The sequence below is a fragment of the Nicotiana attenuata genome, chromosome 11 (assembly GCF_001879085.1).
Source record: "Nicotiana attenuata strain UT chromosome 11, NIATTr2, whole genome shotgun sequence".
In the NCBI taxonomy this organism is placed as follows: domain Eukaryota; kingdom Viridiplantae; phylum Streptophyta; class Magnoliopsida; order Solanales; family Solanaceae; genus Nicotiana; species Nicotiana attenuata.
Genome location: NC_031999.1, coordinates 31739991 through 31759195, shown reverse-complemented (window position 1 = coordinate 31759195; position 19205 = coordinate 31739991).

The following is a 19205-nucleotide window of genomic DNA, read 5'->3' as shown; positions in this document are numbered from 1 at the left end:
CCATTTCGACTCTATATCATCCGTTAATTGAGTTCAACCATGCACGCATGTCGATACATGTATTATGAAGCTGTTCCAGACCTTACGCCACCGAACAAAGAATGATTTCTCATAACGACCGACCGGGTCGTTACAATAAGCTTGCTATACATAGCGAAACTAAATTAGAATATAATAAAATATGTTGAAATTACAAATAGATTTTAGCTAGATAGAAGAAGTGTTTTCTCTCTAACAGTTTTTAACTTTTTAGACGAGATAATTAAACAATTCAACTGACGTAGTTCAAAATATCTATTTGAAAGTTTGGAATGTTCATAAATTTTATTGGGAGTTAACTTTGATGTTATCGGGTCGGATTGTTGTTTCAGGAGTTGGAATAGGTTTTATATATCATTTGGAACTTGTATGCAAAATTTGGATTCATTCCGAATTGGTTAGGCTTGAATCGGACGCTTGGTTTGAAGTTTGATGTTTATGAACTTAAGATATTTATCGATGATTCGTGGTTTTGACGTTATTATTTATGATTTGAGGTCTCGAGTAGGTCTGTATTAAGATTTGGGACTTGTTGGTATGTTCGGACGGTGTCCCGAGGGGCTCGAGTGAGTTTCGGGATGGTTTTAGACCATTTATAGGCCATTTTTAGTTGCTGGTTTTTTGCCACAGGGGTGTGCATCGCGACCACAAACTTTGGGTTGCGTTCGCGAAGAGCAAATTGTTGTTTGGGCACTGTGAATCGTGATTGTGGAAGCCTTTTCGCGATCGCGTAAAAGAAATTTCTGCTGTCACAGGACTGACTTTGGCTTATATCTTGCAATCTATAAAACAAATTTGGAGATGATCCAAAAATGGAAGTTGTAGCTCTTTGTGTTAGTTTTCAGAAAATTAAACCATTTGTTATTTGGAGTTTTGTACAAAATGTTATAACCATTATACTAGAGGCTGGCAAGCTTATTGGAATTTGGTCATCGCGATCGCGCGAACATGGCCGCGATCGCGATGGGTAAAAACTGAGCTGGAATTTTTTAAACCGCGATCGCGAAGAATGACCCGGGCAGTGCATTAACAAATCAAATTTCGAAATTTTGAGTTCATTTTCTTTACTTTTTGAGTTCTTGGAGCACACATAAGGCGATTTTGGAGGAGATAAACACCCAATTCTTGAGGGTAAGTAATTTTATCTTTATTTTGATTATATCTTTTTTTTCCATGGATTATTACACCTAAATTAAGGATTTGAAGAGAAGAAATCGGGGGTTTTTGTCTAAACTTTTCTAAAGTGAATAATTGAGTTTTTGAACATCGATTCAGAGTCAGATTTGAGTGAAATTAGTATGGTTGGACTAGTAATTGAATGATGTCATGACCCGGATTTCCCACCGTTGGGACCGTGATGGCACCTAGCTTTTTAGATGCTAGGCAAGCCAATATTTAAGATTTAATACGCTAACCCTTAACCAATTCAGTAAATAACAGCAATTAAACCAAAACATATTAAAGGAGTGCAGAATTTCATAATAACCCAAGTACTTATACACAACTACCCAAAATCTGGTGTCACAATTCACGAACTTCTAAGAATCACTACAAATACTGACTGAAAGAAAGTACAACTGTTTACGAATTAATAGAAACACAAAACTGGAATAACTGGAAGGAGACTCCAAGGTCTGCAAACGCCAGTAGATCTACCTTGGGTCTCCTGTAGGATTGAAGGCAGCAGCTCAACTGGGGTCAACACGGTTTAGTACCGAAATCTGCACAGAAAGTGCAGAGTACGGTATCAGTACAACCGACCCCATGTATTGGTAAGTGCTGAGCCTAACCTCGGCGAAGTAGTGACGAGGCTAGGACAAGGCACATACATAAAAATGTGCAGTTAAACAATATGCTAATAGAAATAACAACTAATAGAAGCTAAGCAGAAATTAACGGGAGGGGAAGCATGCTAAGGGGGTTGCAAGATAAAGAATCACAGCAATGGAGGAATTTAAACAGCTAGTAGACCTTGAACCAGTAATAACTCGTAAACACAGCAAAAGGAAAATGCACAACATCACCCTTCGTACTTTTATTCTCAACCTCAACAAATAATCAATAATATAAATGTATACGGCATCACCCTTCGTGCTTTATCACTCAACCTCACGAAATAAATAATAGAAACGTGCACGGCATCACCCTTCGTGCTTTATCACTCAACCTCACCATGTAAGTAATAGAAACGTGCACGGCATCACCCTTCGTGCTTTATCCTCTACCTCACCAAAACAAGAGACAACAATAATAGGGAGATAGGTATGACAACAACAAGTCTTACATCAACACTTAGTTCCACAATACCAATCTCAACATTGAGTAAATGCTCAACCAATACCAAATTCAATAAAACATGATAAGAAATTGCTCAACACATCAAATAGCTAGTCTAAACATGAACAATATGATCAAAACACAACATTTACAAGGATAAGACTCACTCACATGCTATGACTCGACAACAACGTATAGGTACTCGTCACCTCACCTATACGTTGTACTCAACAACCAAACACGTAACAAGTAAGCAAATAACACCTAATCTCTCAAGTTAAGGTTAGCAACAACACTTACCTCGCTCCCTCGGCCAAACTCAAAGCTCAATCACCGATTTTCCCTCCACACAAGCCTCCAGACAGATAGAATCTAGCAAATTACCAACCAAACAATTCAATAAGCCTTAGGAACTACCCACGATTGCAAGGAATTCAATTTAGGCCATTTTTTTAAAAGTGAACAAAAGTCAACACCCGGGCTCGCTTGGTCGAAACCCGAAATTCGGACCAAAACATGATTACCCATTCACCCACACGCCCGGATATACAATTGGTTTTGGAATCCGACCTCAATTTAAGGTCTAAATCCCCAAATTTCGAAATCCCTAGCTTCTACCAAAAAATTCCCAATTCTACCATGAAAACCTTAGATTCTAAGTTGAAATCTTGTAAAATAAAGTGAAAGATTGAAAGAAATGAGTTAAAAATCACTTACCTATGATCTGGGGAAGTAATGATCTTTTGAAAATCGCCTCTTGTGGTTTAGGTTTTGAAAATTTGGGAAATGAATAAAAAATCCCGTCTAAGTCCCTTTTTACATAGCTGTAGATGTCGCATTTGCGACCTGAGCTTCGCAAATGCGAAGGTACCATCGCAAATGCGATGTCCTTCAAATCTCTGCTGCTTTCGCAATTGCGAAGGTATGCTCGCAATTGCGAACTTAGATCTTCGCAAATGCAGCAAAAAGATCGCATTTGCCATCACTGCCTTCCCAGCCTCACTTCGCAAATGCGAAGAATGCCTCGCAATTGCGAGGTCTGCTTGGCCCAGCTACTCTTCGCATTTGCGATGAGAGCCTCGCAAATGCGGAACCTGCAAGGTTCGCAATTGCGATGCCTGATCTCGCAAATGCGAGGTCAGAGGCCTGTAATAAGTACAATTATACCAGCAAAATTTCCTAAGTTCAAAACACCCCGTAGCGTATCCGATACTCACCCGAACCCCAGGGCTCCAAACCAAACATGCACACAAGTCATAAAGCATCATACAAACTTGCTCGTGCGATCAAATCGCCAAAATAACACCTAGAATTACGAATTTAGCACCAAATCACATGAAATTCTTAAGAACACTTGAAATTCCTCTTTTCTCAACTGGATGCCCGAATCACGTCAAATCAACTCCGTTTTTCACCAAATTTCAAAGACATGACTTAAATCATATTAAACCAGTACCGGGCTCCGGAACCAAAATACGGCCCGATACCAACGAGATCAAACATTAATCAAATTCTTTAAACCATTAGATTTTCAGACTTACAATTTTTAACAAAAAATCATTACTCGAGCTAGGGACCTCAGAATCCGATTCCGGGCATACGCCCAGGTCCCATATTTCAATACGGACCCACCGAGACTGTCAAAATAGGAGTCCGAGTCCGTTTAATCAAAACATTGACCGAAGTCATTTAAATAAACTTTTAAAGGCAAAAATTATTATTTTTCTCAACTTTCCACATAAAAGCTTTCCGGAAACGCGCTCGGACTGTGCACGCAAATCGAGGAGGAATAAAATAAGGTTTTAATGGCCTCGGAACATGGAATCAAGTTTTAAAACATAAGATGACCTTTTGGGTCATCACAAATGAGTTTTCGGATTTTATGAGTTTTATCAAGTTCCGAGGTGCGGGCCCGGGTTTGACTTTTTGGTTGACTTTGAAAATATGTAAAGACTTGACATTTATTATTTAAAATTATTTTCTTAGGCATTATTTGTTGTTTTTGAGTTGTTTTTGCTAGATTCGAGCCGTCCGGAGGTTGTTTCACATGAGAGGGTCATTTTAGAGTATTGATTTAGCTTCTTTGAGATAAGTATCTTGCCTAACTTTGTGTTGGAGAACTACCCCTTAGGATTTGAGTTGTTTGTTCTATTTGTGTTATGGGAAAGCCGTGTACGCGAGGTGACGAGTGTGTACTCTGGCTTAAATGTGAAAATTGATCGGTTTAGACTCTTAGACTTCTTTCATGTATTTATTTGAAATTTTTAGCACATCATATATCTTTTATTTGTCATGTTTACTCTCACATGCTTGATTTAAAGTTGTTGTTACATATCCTTTACTTATCAAGTTTACTCTTATATGCTTTATTTAGAGTTGTTACCTCTTTTATGGTAATGTGACCTCCTTTATTATTGAGTTGTTCTTAATTAAAATTGTTTCTACTTGACATCCTTTCATTGTCGGGTTATTCTCATGCACTTAGACGTAATTGCTAGTTCATGACATCTGTTTCGTTGTTAGCTTATTTCACATACTAGAATTTGGAAGTTTGCCATTTCATGGAAATACCTTCATTATTGAGTTTCTTCTTAAGCAATTAATTGGAGTTGAAGTTATTGAAAGTCATTAAACTATTTTAATTGAAGTTGTATGTAAAGGGAGTCTTGACCGTTGTTGAGTTACTTTCCTGTTCATTTTATTGTTATTGAGATTCTATACACATTTTGTTTGAGCCGTGGGCTATGTGATATGGTGATATTTGTATCGTTATTTTAGAAAGGTTGTGGCCTATGGGTGTCACGACCCAAAATCCACCAGTCGTGATGGACCCGCTAGGTAAGCCAATTAATAACTATCCAATTCCATCAATATTAAATAAACAATTAAACATAGGAGTTATCTGAATCTTATACAATTCCCAAGGACTGGTAGTATAAATCATGAGATTCTAAGAATCGAGTTTACAAAGCTGATATGAAATAAATAAATCTTCTATTTGAAAAGTACATAAACAAAGTTCTGTAAATCTACGACTACCATGAACAAGAGGCAGCCACAACCGGAATGCAGGAACTTCTTCCAATTCAGCTCTCATCGAACATAGCAACATCGGCATCCAAAATCTGCACACAATATGCAGGAAGTGTAGTATGAGTACAACAGAACCCATGTACTCAATAAGTAACAAACCTAAACTTAGGTTGAAAGCAATGACGAGCTGGAACATGGTCGGGTCCAACACCAGAAGCCAACAACAATTCATAACAACATAGAGCACATAGATAAGGAAGTAACTCAGAGTGAGATGCTCAACTTTGTCACAGTTTTCCGAAAATAGTTTCGCTTTTCAAGAATATTAGTGAAAAACCCAAATTCTTTATCGAAAACGTCGTGAAATATGAGATAGTTGAAAAAACTGTTTTTCTTTTTTAAGAATCCTTTTCACAATAAATAAGATGATTTTTTTTCCAGATAGCAAGTGTGAGATATCTCTCTATGACCACATATCAATGTGTGTAAAATGTCATGAATGACGTGATACCGTACAACATGAGGAAAATGCGTCTCTATGCATGTATGTCATATATGCATGCCAATGCCATGTATCTGAGAGATGAATCATGTACTCACACTCTCAGAGTACTCAACCTCACCGTATCACACTTTCCACTAATCATACTCAACCACTCGGTACTGCATATGGCCCATACGGCCCAGGGAAATCCATCCCTGAACATATACAACACTGACTATAAGTCACACAATAACAAGGAAACAGGCCAAATCCAGCCTCAATGGAGAGATCCATCTCCAGGTATCAAGTACTTTGGACAAATCCATGTCCAGGGAAATCCATCCCTCCATAATATATATGTGCTCAACCACTCGGTACTGTATATGGCCCATGCGGCCCAGGGAAGATCCATCCCAGAATATATATATCACTGACCATCAGTCTCCAGTACCAAGTAAACAGGCCAATCCAGCCTCATGGAGAAGATCCATCTCCATACCAAGGGAACATCTATCCCTGAATATAATCAACCACGCCCACTGTGGGTGCGCAGACTCTGGAGGGGCTCCTAAGGCGCAAGCGCTATAACAAGTCAATCATGGCATAAATCAATCAGGCCCTCGTCCTTACTCAATAATCAATAAAACCTGTTGCAGCGTGAAGCCCGATCCCATAACTGTCACTCATAATCAGGCTCTCGGCCTCGCTCAGTCATCAGGCTCTCCAGTCTCACCCACGGGCTCACAATGTCATAAAAACTGACCCGAAACAATGATATTTTATCAATAAGTAACAACTGAGACTGAGATATGATATGAATGCATGAATGTGGTTGAGTACTAAATATCATTGAATTCAATGAGATGATAGCAAGAAACGACCACTATGGGTCCCAACTATATCAGCATAAAGCCTAAACATAATATCTGGCATGATGTACAGCTCATTTATTTTATCACATGGTGAAAACACAGATATCAATAAAATAGGGCCATTATTCAGTGCTGGAAACAACAGAGTCACAACTCACAGGGTGCACGCCCACACGCCCGTCACCTAGCATGTGCGTCACCTCAACATCAATCAGATAGCACGTAATTTGTGGTTTCATACCCTCAGCACTAAGTTTAAAAGAGATACTTATCTAAAACAAGCCAATTTCGACACCGACCAAGCCAAGCGATGCTCCAAGAATGCCATCACGCACGTAAAGACCTCCGAACGACTCAAAACTAGCCAAAAACAACTCAAATACATCAGATAAAGCCCAAGGAATCAATTACAAATGATAAGGATCGAACCCTAAGTTAAATCCAAATCCGGCCAAAAATCACACCCGGGACCCGCACCTCGGAACCTGACAAAACTCATAAAATCCGACAACCCATTCAATTACGAGTCCAACCATACTAGTTCACTCATATCCGACTCCAAATCGGTGTTCAAATCCCAAAAATTCATTTTTTATGAAATTTCTACAAATTTTCCCAAATTTCCACCTCAAAGTACTATTCGGATGATGAAATCAATGATATATTCATGTATTAACCAAATCCGAGTTAGAATCACTTACCCCGATGAATTTCTTGAAAAACCCACGAAAGATCGCCACAAATCGAGCTCCCTAGGTCCAAAATGTGAAATAATGTCCTAAACCTCGTTTATATAGTGCATCCTCTGAACTCCCATTGTGTGGTCCGCATAATTCCAAGTGCGGCCGCACATCCCAGCTCCCGCGGTCGCATAAAAATGGTGCGGCCACACCTTTTGGTGGCGGCACTGCCAGGATTTAGTGTTTTGGCCAAAACTTTCTCTATAGATGTTCAAATGATGACTTCCTTACCTTTCTGGAAACTAGACACGAAGCGCTACAATTTTTATTTTTGAATCATCTCACAATTCCTTGTAGACCAAAAGATATAGGCTTCCGAAGTCGGACCAGCGGATGTGCAGAACTCCCTGAGGAGTGCGGCCGCAGCAAAATTGTGTTGTCCGCACCCCTCCTCTGTGGTCCGCATATCTTTGTTGTGGTCCGCACTTTCAAAGCACCAGAGCAATATTAGAGTGCCGAAAATGTCCGGACTCACTCAAAACTCACCCAAGGCCTGCAGGACCTCAACCAAAGGTACCATCAAGTCCTAAAACTCCATATAAACTTAGTCGAGCCCTCAAATCACATCAAACACAACGAAAACATGCATCACACACCAATTCAAGCTCAATCAACTTGAAATCTCAAACTCCTATAATCAATGTCAAAACCTATCAAATCACTTCCGATTTATCCCAAATTTTGCAGACAAGTCATAAATGACATAATGGAACTATTCCAATTTTCGAAATCGGATTTCGATCCCGATATCAAAAAGTCAACTCCCCGGTCAAACTCAAACTTAAATTTCCGAATAACCTAAAAACCAAAACCGACGATTCACATAAGTCATAATACATCATACGGAGCTCTTATGCCCTCAAACAACCGAGCAAAGTGTAAATGCTCAAAACGACCAGTCGGTTCGTTACATACTTACCCACTTAAACGTACCTTCGTCCTCGAACATGCCCAGAGTTTTTCCAAAAGCCAAATCGCTGTGTATCCTCACCATGCACATACCCAGGGGTGATCCCACATCATCCTCTCCCATATAGGTCTGATAACACAACATGACGGAAATTTTTTAATCCAACCTAGCCCATAAGTCTTAGAACCCAATTTCCATCATCCGGAACTTTCTATAAGATCAGAGTCTCGCAACTACACGCTATATAAGTCTGAACAAGCTGTATCAAGCCATATCCGTAACCCAAGATGTAATCATATAATATACCTCAAAACTCAAATACTCATAGCGATAATTTCTAATCACAGTAGCTGCTCAAAATAACCCAATTCCGATAATAAACCTCTTATCGAACAAAGCCTCGTTCTAACACCTTCATATACTGCCAATGATGAAAGAAACACGCAGAAACTCATAACCATTTGCCAGATCAACAAGTTGTTGAATTCCCTCTCCTTTGATAGGAAATATAGCAAATTTCTATGACGATCAACATCAATATCCTTCTAAATATACCGCAATTAGATCCAATAGCACCCATTCTAGGTAGATGACCTCATATCATCTAACAAGACATGATACATCAATGCAATCTAAAGCCACAACCTGTGCAATCCGTGCACTAATAAGCGACATTCCAAATGTACTCAAACATGGAAAATGACATCAGACAAGAGAACCGTCCCGCAAGCTTAACGGGTATCACCACAACGCAATGCTAAGAACTCATCACACACCGTAGAACCAAAACACGCGAATCTTACCCAAAGCATCATACCTCTACATAACTCCGCTACAATGCGTGACCCCATCCAAACGATGGTCCATATTATATACCTCGAGCCACCCTGCTCAAAATCCACAACCATTCAAAATTTGACCTCAAGTACCGAAAGAGCATCACCTTAACCACGGAGAGCAAATAGCACAATGCCACCATCCGTAAAGAACATAGCCAACATGCAATCATTCACGCAATACCCGAATACTTATCTCACTCAAATTTTGCTATAATGCTCCAATAGGACAGCACCATGTGTGTATATAACCAATGAATCACAACTCTCCGTAGCATAGAAGAGTAACTCACAGATCATCTCAGGTCACGAATAAGTTCAACAACCATTGAATGGCATATCCCTCAACAATAGCAATATGGAGCCAACCAATACGACCTAGTGTAGAATACACATCCTAATTGGGCCTACCAATGGACCCCCAAATCAATTCTGGTCACCCACAAATAGATAAATAACCCTTCGAAAGTCCACAATGACTGAATCACACACATACTAGCCTCTGACTAACCTTGGCTACATTTTCACAGTCCACAACCACGAAACAATCTACTCATGAGAACTCTCGGTTTCTAAATCCATACAACACACGAATCATCATATCCGATCTCAACTCCACCGTCTGAATCTCTGACACGTTTCCAATACACGATCATCCCATGAGGCATACTCCTATAATTCTCCTGTGTCACAAAGCAAAATTCGAACACCAGCAGTCGATCAAACAAGAGAATGCCGCAATACCAATAATATATCCATAAATCAAACACATTGCCCCTTCTGAAATGTATACTCTCATCAAGCCATACCAAATAGTAATGTCATTTACCTAGTCATCTGAAATCGTCCATGCTGCCTGAGAATTTATGACCTTCCTTTCAAAACTAAATCGCGACCTTGCACATGTCAATCTCGATCCCACACAACACACCGCATATACCATGTCATCCTATGATAAATACGAGAACTTCATAATCCTCTCTGAGTCAAAGCAACTACATACTCAATTAGCCAAAACTTTCCATCTAATCCCATCCAGGAGGAAATCACTATACATCACATGCTCCTCCCGCCAATAGGAAATATATATCTCTAATTGTGGTAGAAACCATCAGGAGCTCTCCGAATCCCATTTGCACAAAACCCAACCATTAGGACTGAATCCTTCTAACTCAACCAAGCTACGGAGGTCACCAAAACCCAAGAGCATTGCCACGAAACACCTGTAGAAACTCATTACCTCATAAGCACCTAAAGAACAAATCATATCCATTACGATGCCGATCAAACCTACTACCAAGCTGTCATATTTATCCGAGTTCCTTCTGAATTACCTTTAAATTGATACTTCCCTTGCCATAATACCACAATCCTCAACCCAGACTCACCACACGAGACCCTAACATAAAATCACACCGCCCTATGGCTCATAAGCAGTTGAATGCTCTCTTAAGCACCAGAAAAGTACTACAACCGAGATATCCACTCTGAAGATACCTTCTGTGCTTTTCAGGTTGTTCATCTTACCTTCCTGATACTAAAATGTAGAATCCACAATGATGTAGAAATACTATGAGTCTCGACACCATCCAATGTAACTCTCAACTTCTAGCTATATACGAACCTGCAACGTTCTCAATTGCCACGTATAAATCTTGAATTCATTAGATCCATTCTCGAGAGTCATCTACTCTTCTCAAATCTCAATTAGACCGATCGAACGAGCCGAACGACATGTGCCGCATTAGCACTCCAGCACCCAAGGAAGTAACCCCACCTTAATGCAACCAGATAAATTTCTGCTCCATGCACATTAGATCCTTCACTAATAACAACTCATAACATTATATGATTCTCATATACTCATAAAGCCTAATACAACTCGTATCCAGAACTCCCCTTACTCGATTCGTCCTCAATCTCAACCTCTGCAAGTCATAACTGATTCACCAGTATACCTCAAAATGAAACCAATACAACACATAACCGTGCAATCAACTTATCAATAACAGACCTCCCCACTTGACTCAAAGCCATAGATCAAAACACACGAAAACTCACAATGCCCATACTCTATTACTACCATAATACCATAATGAGATTCAACTAAATCCTTTATAAGCTCATACAACACAAACTATCTAGTACTTCAAATCATCTGTAAATCTCGCATTCACCCTTGTAACAGTCAAGCCCACTCTCATAAGCGATCCAAACTCAATAGCAACACATATATTTCACCGGTAAAAGAGAACTCCCAACAAACAACATAAGGATCACACGAACCTCAGGACACCCCGCAGGAGATAACCCACCTGCTTTGCCTCAAGCCGACCTCTCTCTATACCCTTCCATAGTCATAAACATTACGCAATCACTTAATCTTCCTGAGTCTGAACTCATATCACAACATGAAAAATCTACTTCACTCCTCAACTAAACAACATGAAAAGATCCTTCGACACACCCATACCTCGAGACTATACGTCAAATCAAAATGGAAATCAAGCACCAAATAGTTCTTTCTACACCTCAAGAAGACGTTTCTCGTCGCATTCAAATCATATGAACATATCTCGCAGTCACATCTTACTCATCACGTATCCATCCAGCCACGAATTCCACTAATAGGGATACTACCGGACATATAAGTCCAAAAGCACGAGCTCACAAAATCAACACCTCTATGCTCAAACTACAGTCAAAATCTGGCCTCAAGTCCTCTAGACCGACCCCTCATCAAAACACAAAAATTACATCTAGCACCTTATCCAAGGAATCACAAGCCATCAATGCACAGCTGATACCGAGCGCTCATGTGCGCATACGAATGTGTGGAAGGAATTCAAAGGATTACGCTTCAAGTTGAATCAATGCCGCACAATAAAGAAAGAAAGATAGGAAGTATATCCTAAATGCCCTATAGCCTCTCAAAGATAGGTATGGACGTCATCATACTGATCCGCAAGACTCTACTAGACACTTGCACATGACTTGTAGAACCTGTGAACCTAGAGCTCTGATACCAATCTGTCATGACACAAAATCCACCAGTCGTGATGGCACCTAACCCAACCCGCAAGGTAAGCCAACTAATAACTATCCAATTCCATCAATATTAAATAAACAATTAAACATAGGAGTTATCTGTATCTTATACAATTCCCAAGGACTGGTAGTACAAATCACGAGCTTCTAAGATTAGAGTTTACAAAGCTGATATGAAACAAATACATCATCTGTTAGAAAAGTACATAAATAGAGTTCTATAAATCTACGACTACCATGAACAAGAGGTAGCCATAACCGAAATGCAAGAACTTCTTCCAATTCAGCTCTCATCGAACACAGCAACATCGACATCCCAAATCTGCATGCTTTGTGCAGGAAGTGTAGTATGAGTACAAGCGACCCCATGTACTCAATAAGAAACAAACCTAAACTTAGATAGAAAGCAGTGACGAGCTGCAACATGGTCGTGTCCAACACCAGAAGCCAATAACAATTCATGACAACATAGAGCATATAACTAAGGAAGTAACTCAGAGATGAGATGCTCAGCTTTCTCACAGTTTTCCGAAAATAGTTCCGCTTTTCAAGAATATTAGTGAAAAACCCAAATTCTTTACGAAAACGTCGTGAAATATGAGATAGTTGAAAAAATGTATTTCTTTTTCAAAAATCATTTTCACATTAAATAAGATGATTTATTTTCTTTCCAAATAGCAAGTGCGAGATACCTCTCTATGACCACATATCAATGTGTGTAAAATGTCATGAATGACGTGATACCGTACAACATGAGGAAAATGCGTCTCTATGCATGTATGTCATATATGCATGCCAATGCAATGTATCTGAGAGGTGAATTATGTACTTACACTCTCAGAGTACTCAACCTCATTGTATCACATTGTCCACTCATCATACTCAACCACTTGGTACTGTATATGACCCATATGACCCAGAGAAATCCATCCCGAAACATACATAACACTGACTATAAGTCACCCAGTAACGAGGAAACACGCCAAATTCAGCCTCATGGAGAAGGTCCATCTCCAGGTATCAAGTACTTCGGACAAATCCATGTCTAGGGAAATCCATCCCTTTATAATATGTATATGCTCAACGACTCGGTACTGTAAATGGCCCATGCGGCCCAGGGAAGATCTATCCTAGAAAATATATATCACTAACCATCAGTCTCCAGTACCGAGGAAACAGGCCAATCCAGCCTCATGGAGAAGATCCATCTCCATACCAAGGGAAGATCCATCCCTAAATATAATCAACCGTGCCCACTGTGGTTGTGCAGACGTCGGAGGGGCTCCTACGGCCCAAGCACTATAACAAGCCAATCAAGGCATAAATCAATTAGGCCCTCAGCCTTACTCAATAATTAATAAAACCTACTGCGGCGTGCAGCCCGATCCCATAACTGTCACTCATAGTTACGCTCTCGGCCTCACTCAGTCATCAGTCTCCCCAGTCTCAACCACGGGCTCACAATGTCATAAAAACTGACCCGGAACAATGATATAATGTATCAATAAGTAACAACTAAGACTGAGATATGATATGAATACATGAATGTGGCTGAGTACGAAATATCATTGAATTCAATGAGATGATAGCAAGAAACGACCACTATGGGTCCCAAAAATATCAGCATAAAGCCTAAAATGATATCTGGCATGATGTACAGGTCATTTATTTTATCACATGGTAAAAACACAAATATCAATAAAATAAGGCCATTATTCAGTGCCCTGGAAATAACAGAGTCACAACTCACAGGGTGCACGCCCACACGCCCGTCATCTAATATGTGCGTCACCTCAACATCAATCACATAGCACAAAATTCGGGGTTTCATACCCTCAGCACTAAGTTTAAAAGAGTTACTTATCTGAAACAAGCCAATTCCGACACCGAGCAATCCTAGCGAAGCTCCAAGAATGCCATCACGCGCGTAGAGACCTCTGAACGACTCAAAACTAGCCAAAATCAACTCAAATACATCAGATAAAGCCCAAGGAAACAATTACAAATGATTAGGATCGAATCCTAAGCTAAATCCAAATCCGACCAAAAATCACACCCGGGGCCTGTACCTCGGAACCCGACAAAACTCACAAAATCTGACAACCCATTCAATTACGAGTCCAACCATACTATTTTCACTCAAATTCGACTCCGAATCAGTGTTCAAATCCCAAAAATTTATTTTTATGAAATTTCTACAATTTCCCCCAAATTTCCACCTCAAAGTACTAATAGGATGATGAAATCAATGATATATTCATGTATATAACCAAATCCGAGTTAGAATCACTTACCCCTATTAATTTCTTGAAAACCCCACAAAAAATCGCCACAAACCGAGCTCCCTAGGTCCAAAATGTGAAATAATGCCCTAAACCTCATTTATTTAGTGCATCCTCTAAACTCCCACTGTGCGGTCCGCACAATTCCACGTGTGGCCGCACATCCCAGCTCCTGCGGTCGCACAAAAATGGTGCGGCCGCACCTTTTTGTGACTGCACTGTCAGGCTTTAGTATTTTGTCCATATCTTTCTCTACAGATGTCCAAATAATGACTTCTTTACCTTTCTGTAAATTAGACACGAAGGGCTACAATTTCATTTTTGAGTCATCTCACAATTCCTTGTAGATCTAAAGATTTGGGCTTCTGAAGTGGGACTAGCGGATCTGCAGAACTCCGTGAAGAGTACGGCCGCAGCAAAATTGTGCGGTCCGCATCCCTCCTTTGTGTTCCGCATATTTCTATTGTGGTCCGCTTTTTCAAAGCACCAGAACAATATTAGAGTGCCGAAAAAGTCCGTACTCGCTCTAAACTCACCCGAGGCCTCTGGGATCTCGACCAAAGGTACCATCAAATCCTAAAACACTATATAAACTTAGTCGAGCCCTCAAATCACATAAAACACAATGAAAACATGCATCACACACCGACTCAAGCTTGATGGACATGAAACCTCAAACTTCTATAACCGATGTCGAAACCTACCAAATCACGTCCGATTTATCCATAATTTTTCACACAAGTCATAAATGACATAATGGAGCTATTCTAATTTCCGAAATCGGATTTCGATCCCGATATCAAAGAGTCAAATGCCCGGTCAAACTTCCAAAATTAAATTTCTGAATAACCTGAAAACAGAAACCAATGATTCACATAGGTCATAATACATCATACGGAGCTACTCATTGTCACGACCTTAAAACCGACCCGATCGTGATGGCGCCTAACTTGAAACTAGGCCAGTCGACCCAATTCCCAAGTCAAACCATTATTTTATAAAAGCCCTTTTTAAGTCATTAATTAACAAGTAAACTCATAACATAAGTCTAAATAACCAGTGCGGAATAAATACATCAGCCCGGCATCGGGGTGTCACAAGTCACGAGCAACTACATCTCTGTCTCAATACAATAAAGTCTAAACAAGACTGGAAGGCCATACTAACTAAAGCTAGAAAAGATAGGAGGGAGAAGAACAGGGCTGCGAACGCCATGTAGCTGCCTTGTCGACTCTAAAATCCTGCTGAATGGACAATCAATGCTCACTATCGTGACCCGCAACTCCTGGATCTGCACACAAGCTGCAGGGAGTAATATGAGTATGCCAACTCAGTAAGTAATAAAAGTAAATGAAAGCTGAGCAGTAAGAAAACACATAATTTCACGTCATAACACTACAACAAATCTCATACATTGCTCAAGACAGTACAAAAACCATTTTTCTCGTAAAATAAGTCAGTTTCAGTAAAACCTTTCCTTTTAAAACATCTTTCAATAGTTTCAAACGAGTAATGAAAACAGTGAGAAAAGGGTAGAAACGTAACATCCCCTCGGGCAAAGCATGTACTATAAACTGCCCCTAGGGCATAATATCAACAGAACCAGCCCCTCGGGCTACCTCACAATCACTCGTAATTAGCCCCTCGGGCATAACATGAATAAAGAACCGCCCCTCGAGCAAAACATAGATCAAGAACAGCCCCTCGGGCAATAACATGAATCACTAACAGCCCCTCGGGCTACATCACATCACTCACACTGGGTACCCGCGCTCACTGGGGGTGTACAGACTCCAGAGGGGCTCCTACAGCCCAAGCGCTATAACAAGCCATCTCGTGGCATAATCAAACAGGCCCTCGGCCTCACATACAACAAGCCACTTCGTGGCATAAATTAATCAGGCCCTCGGCCTCACAATATCATAAATCAGTAACAACCTGCTGTGGCCCGATCCCATAATATCCTCACAACACAGGCCCTCGGCCTCACTGAGTCAGAAACCTCTCAAGCCACTCGGGCTAACAGTATAACAGGATGCTCAGCCCAAAATATCATTTAAAGTATCAAAACGAAGTAAATACGGCTGAGTATGAAATCAGTAAAATACAGCTTGACTGAGTACAGATATTAAGTCAAAAATAGTGAGGAATAGTAGTAAAAAGCCCCTGAGGGTCCAAACAGTTGGCACTAGGTCCAAATAAGGCATTCAGCCCAAAACATAGTAATACTTTTAAAACACAATGATATCAAACAGTTTTTAATTAAATACGCAACTTAATAGTCGTACGGGACGGACCAAGTCACAATCCCCAACGATGCACGACCCCACGCTCGTCATCTAACGTGTGCACCACCTCAAAGTAGCATAACGATGTGAAATTCGGGGTTTCATACCCTCAGGACAACATTTACAATCATTACTTACCTCAATCCGGTCCAAACTCTAACCCGCGATGCCTTTGCCTCTCGAATCGGTCTCCAAATGCTCTAAATCTAACCAAAATCGGTATTATACCATTAATACGCACTAAAGGAACAAAGCCCAAGTGAAAATTATTAAATTAACTCAAAAATCCCGAAATTGGCCAAACCCGACCCCCGGGCTCACTTCTCGGATTCCGGTAAAAATCACAAAACTAGAATCCTTACACTCTCACGAGTTCATACATACCAAATACATCAAAATCTGACCACAAACGACCCTCAAATCCTTAAATCAAAGTCTCCAATTTCAAGCCCTAATTCCCCAATTTTATGCTTTTAAATCTCACTAATTTCATGTCTAATTAGGTAGAAATCACCATAGAATCGAGTATTGAGTTCAAAAATCTTAACTCCAAGTGTTTCCCTTCGATTCCCTCTTCAATCCCTCTCAAAAAGCTTCAAAACCGCTCAACAATGCTAGAATATAGACCTAAAATCGCGAAGGTAACTATTTAAACATTCTGCCCAGGTGGTATTTCCTTCTTCGCGAACGCGGACAAAGCCTCGCGTTCGCGAAGTACAAAAATCCACGCGAACGCGATGCTTCAACTGTCCAAGCCTTAGCGAACGCGACCTTACCTATGCGAATGGGAAACACAAAACTCCTGGGATCCCAGCTGCTCCAATTACCCTACGCGAACGCGACTCCTCTCACGCGTTCACGATTCACTAGAATCCAACCTACGCGAACGCGACCGCAGGCTCGCGAACGCAAAGAACAATTTCTCCTCTAGATCCAGCTCTTCTTCGCGAACGCGAGACTATCTTCGCAAACGCGAAGAACAATTTCCTCTGCAACAAAAAATAGAAAATCTGCAACTCTCCAAAACCAAGAATTGGTCCGTTAACCACCTGAAACATACCCGAGGCCCTCGGGACCTCAACCAAACATGCCAAACATCCCATAGTGTCATTTAAACTTGTTCCAACCTTCGGAACGCTCACAACAACATCAAAACATTAAATCACCCTCGGATTCAAGCCTAAGAATTCCAAAACTTCCAAATTCCGCTTTCGATCAAAAAGTCTATCAAACCTCATCCGAATGACCTAAAATTTTGCCCACACGTCCAAAATGACACAATGGACCTACTCCAATTTACGGAATTCCATTCCGACCCCTATATCAAAATCTCCACCACCAACCGGAAAACGCTAGAATTCCAATTTCACCAATTCAAGCCTAATTCTACCACGAACCTCCAAAATACATCCCGGACGCGCTCCCAAGTCCAAAATCACCTAACGGAGCTAACCAACTCATAAAAATCCAAATCCAAGATGGAATACTAAAAAGTCAAAACTTGGTCAAACCTTTTAAATTTAAAGCTTCAAACTGAGAATTATTCTTCCAAATCTATTCCGATTATCCTGAAAACCAAAACCGACGATTTACATAAGTCATAATACATCATACGAGGCTAGCCATTCCCGGGAACTGGCGACCGAAGTGCAAATGCTCAAAACGACCGGCCGGGTCGTTGCATCCTCCCCCACTTAAACATACGTTCGTCCTCGAATGTGCCCAGAGTTGTTTCGAAAGCCAATGAATTGTTGTATGACCTTACCATGCACATACCCAGGGTGATCCCACGTCACCCTGCCCTATACAGATCTGATAACGCAACATGACTGAAATTTCGCAATCCAACCAAGCCGATGAACCTTAGAACCCAAATTTCCACTTCTAAAATTATCTATAAGATCAGAACCTCACATCTACACACCGAATAAATTGGAACACGTTGTATAAGTCCAAAAAAGCTATATCAAACCCTATCTGCAACTCACGATGAAATCACCTGATGTACGACATAACTCAAACGCTCATAGCGATAACTTCTAGTCACAACAGCTGCTCATACAACCCAATGTCGGTAATAAACCTCTCATGAATTAAAGCTCCACTCCAACACTTTCATATACTGCCAATGATGAATGAATCACCCAGAAAAAATCATAACCATTCTTCAGATCAGCTAGTCATGGAGTTCCATATCCTTCTGCACAGACCGTAGTAAATTTCTAAGTCGAATCCCAATAGTATCCTTCCAACATGCTGAAATCGAATCCGATAGTATTCATTTTAGATCCCAATGTCCTCATCTCATCCGACACGACTGCTCTAGTGACATGACACATCAACACAATAAAGCCACAACCCGTGAGAACCGCGCACCAATAAGCAACAGTCCAAAT